A 4588-nucleotide genomic window follows, 5' to 3' on the forward strand; every position below is an offset into this window, starting at 1 on the left:
CAATATAAAAGTGATGGAGATTGATATGATGAGAATAGACCCGGGGGCCATAGGTTTCACTAGTGGCTTCTCTCAAAAGCATAAGTATTCTATGGTGGGTGAACAAATTACTGTTGAGCAATTGATAGAATTGAGCATAATTATGAGATTATCTAGGCATGATCATGTATATAGGCATCACGTCCGTGACAAGTAGATCGAAACGATTCTGCATCTACTACTACTACTCCACTCATCGACCGCTATCCAGCATGCATCTAGAGTATTAAGTTTAAAAACAAAGTAACGCCTTAAGCAAGATGACATGATGTAGAGAGATAAATTCATGCAATATGAAATAAACCCCATCTTGGTATCCTCGATGGCAACGATACAATACGTGCCTTGTTGCCCCTTCTGTCACTGGGTAAGGACACCGCAAGATCGAACCCAAAGCTAAGCACTTCTCCCATGGCAAGAACTACCAATCTAGTTGGCCAAACCAAACGGATAATTCGAAGAGACTTGCAAAGATAACCAATCATACATAAAAGAATTCAGAGAAGATTCAAATATTATTCATAGATAGACTTGATCATAAACCCACAATTCATCGGTCTCAACAAACACACCACAAAAAGAAGATTACATCGAATAGATCTCCACGAGAGAGGGGGAGAACTTTGTATTGAGATTTAAAGAGAGAGAGAAGAAGCCATCTAGCTACTAACTATGGACCCGAAGGTCTGAGGTAAACTACTCACACTTCATCGGAGGGGATAGGATGATGTAGAAGCCCTCCGTGATGACGGCCCTCTTCCGGCAGAGCTCCGGAACAGGCCCCAATATGGGATCTCGTGGATACAGAAAGTTGCGGCAGTGGAATTAGGTTTTTGGCTCCTGTTCTGATCGTTTGGGGGTACGTGTGTATATATAGGAGGAAGGAGTACGTCGGTGGAGCACCGAGGGGCCCACGAGGCAGGGGGGTGCGCCCTAGGGGGGTGCCCCCACCCTCGTGACCACCTCTTTGATCCCTTGCAGTAGGGTCCAAGTCTCCTGGATCACGTTCGGTGAGAAAATCACGTTTTCGAAGATTTTATTCCGTTTGGACTCCGTTTGATGTTCCGTTTATCCGAAACATTGAAATAGGCAAAAAAAACAACAATTCTGGGTTGGGCCTCCGGTTAGTAGGTTAGTCCCAAAAATAATATAAAAGTGGAAAATAAAGCCCAATATAGTCCAAAACAGTAGATAATATAGCATGGACCAATCAAAAATTATAGATACGTTGGAGACGTATCAGGCATCCCCAAGCTTAATTCCTGCTCGTCCTCGAGTAGGTAAATGATAAAAAAAGAATTTTTGATGCGGAGTGCTACTTGGCATAATTTCAATGCAAATCTTCTTAATTGTGGTATGAATATTCAGATTAGAAAGATTCAAGATAAAAGTTTATATTGACATGGAAAATAATAATACTTCAAGCATACTAACAAAGCAATTATGTCTTCTCAAAATAACATGGCGAAAGAAAGTTATCCCTACAAAATCGTATAGTCTGGCTATGCTCCATCTTCCCCACACAAAGTATTTAAATCATGCACAACCCCGATGACAAGCCAAGCAATTGTTTCATACTCTAACTTTTTCAAAAAAAATTCAATCTTCACGCAATACATGAGTGTGAGCCATGGATATAGCACTATATGTGGAATAGAATGGTGGTTGTGGAGAAGACAAAAAGGAGAAGATAGTCTCACATCAACTAGGCGTATCAACGGGCTATGGAGATGCCCATCAATAGATATCAATGTGAGTGAGTAGGGATTGCCATGCAACGGATGCACTAGAGCTATGAGTATATGAAAGCCCAAAAAGAAACTAAGTGGGTGTGCATCCAACTTGCTTGCTCATGAAGACCTAGGGCAATTTGAGGAAGCCCATCATTGGAATATACAAGCCAAGTTCTATAATGAAAAATTCCCACTAGTATATGAAAGTGATAACATGAGAGACTCTCTACTATGAAGATCATGGTGCTACTTTGAAGCACAAGTGTGGTAAAAGGATAGTAACATTGTCCCTTCTCTCTTTTCTCTCATTTTTTTGTTTGGGCCTTTTCTCTTTTTTATGGCCTCTTTTTTTTCGTCCGGAGTCTCATCCCGACTTATGGGGGAACCATAGTCTCCATCATTCTTTCCTCACTGGGACAATGCTCTAATAATGATGCTCATCACACTTCTATTTTTCTTATAACTCAACAATTACAACTCGATACTTAGAACAAAATATGACTCTACGTGAATGCATCCGGCGGTGTGTCGGGATATGCAATATGACAATGATGAAGTGTGTCATGATGAACTAGACGATGGAAAGTTGCATGGCAATATATCTCGGAATGGCTATGGAAATGCCATAATAGGTAGGTATGGTGGCTGTTTTGAGGAAGGTATATGGTAGGTGTATGATACCGGCAAAAGTTGCGCGGTATTAGAGAGGCTAGCAAAGGTGGAAGGGTGAGAGTGCGTATAATCCATGCTCAACATTAGTCATAAAGAACTCATATACTTATTGCAAAAATCTAGAAGTTATCAAAGCAAAGTATTACGCGCATGCTCCTAGGGGGATAGATTGGTAGGAAAAGACCATCGCTCGTCCCCGACCGCCACTCATAAGGAAGACAATCAATAAATAAATCATGCTCTGACTTCATCACATAACGGTTCACCATACGTGCATGCTACAGGAATCAAAAACTTCAACACAAGTATTCTTTAAATTCACAACTACTCAACTAGCATGACTTTAATATTATCACCTCCATAACTCAAAACAATTATCATGCTTCAATCTTTTCTTAGTATTCAACACACTCAAAAGAGAGTTTCACAAATCTTGAATACCAAGCATATTATTATTAGGAAAATTACCATGCTATTAAGAGACTCTCAGATTAATTTAAGTGAAGCATGAGAGACCAATAGTTTCTTTAAAACATATCCACCACCGTGCTCTAAAAGATCTAAGTGAAGCACATAGAGCAAAATTATAACGCTCAAAAGATATAAGTGAAGCACATAGAGTAAAATTACTTAGCTCAAAAGATATAAGTGAAGCACATAGAGCAAAACTACTTAGCTCAATAGATATAAGTGAAGCACATAGAGCAAAACTACTTAGCTCAAAAGATATAAGTGAAGCACATAGAGCAAAACTACTTAGCTCAAAAGATATAAGTGAAGCACATAGAGTATTCTATCAAATTTTAATTCATGTATGGCTCTCTCAAAAGGTGTGTACAGCAACGATGATTGTGGCATACTAACAAACAAAGACACAAATAATACAAGACGCTCCAAGCAAAACACATATCATGTTGGTGAATAAAAATATAGCTCCAAGTAAATTACCGATGGAAGTGGACGAAAGAGGGGATGCCTTCCGGGGGCATCCCCAAGCTTTGACTTTTTGGTGTCCTTGGATTATCTTGGGGGTGCCATGGGCATCCTCAAGCTTAGGCTCTTGCCACTCCTTGTTCCATGATCCATCAAAAGAATTCACCCAAAACTTGAAAACTTCACAACACAAAACTCAAAATAGAAAACTCGTGAGCTCCGTTAGCGAAAGAAAACAAAACACCACTTCAAGGTATTGTGATGAACTTATTCTTTATTTATATTGGTGTTAAACCTACTGTATTCCAACTTCTCTATGGATTATAAACTATTTTACTAGCCATAGATTCATCAAAATAAGCAAACAACACACGAAAAACAGAATCTGTCAAAAACAGAGAAGTCTGAAGTAATCTGTAGCTAGCGCAAGATCTGGAACCCCAAAAATTCTAAAATAAATTTCTGGACGTGAGGAATTTATCTATTAATCATCTGCAAAAATAATTAATTAAATATCACTCTTCAAATTAAAATGACAGCAGTTCTCGTGAGTGCTAAAGTTTCTGTTTTTTACAGCAAGTTCAACAAGACTTTCCCCAAGTCTTCCCAACAGTTCTACTTGGCACAAACACTAATTAAACACAAAAAACACAACCAAAACAGAGGCTAAATAATTTATTTATTACTAAACAGGAGCAAAAAGCAAGGAATAAAAATAAAATTGGGTTGCCTCCCAACAAGCGCTATCGTTTAACGCCCCTAGCTAGGCATAACGAGCAAGAATAGATCTAGGTATTGCCATAGTAATAAGATAGGTTGGTGAAACTCATTTCATATTCTCTATGTTCGGCAGAAAGTTTTCTTTGAGGTAAGCAAAAGTAATCAAAATGACTAAATTTAACGGGACAAAAGTCCCCAAGATCAACCTTGGGAGGTATAGGTTCCTCCTTCGGTCCTTAATAATGCACAACCAATTCATCATTATAAGCATTCTTTTGACAGAACTTCGTGAGCCAATATTCAAGAGAATATCCTAGTTCATTATTTCGAATAGCCAAATCATCATTAAGTTCAGAAATTCTATCAACTAAAACATTGGTAGGAACCTTTCTTCTAAGATTTTCATTAAAAGCAACATAGTCTAGAGATTGAAAACGCATTATTTCTTCTTGATCAAAGAGGATAGCCTCTATGGGAGGACGGCAAGCGTC

The sequence above is a fragment of the Triticum dicoccoides genome, chromosome 7A (assembly GCF_002162155.2).
Source record: "Triticum dicoccoides isolate Atlit2015 ecotype Zavitan chromosome 7A, WEW_v2.0, whole genome shotgun sequence".
Lineage (NCBI taxonomy): Eukaryota > Viridiplantae > Streptophyta > Magnoliopsida > Poales > Poaceae > Triticum > Triticum dicoccoides.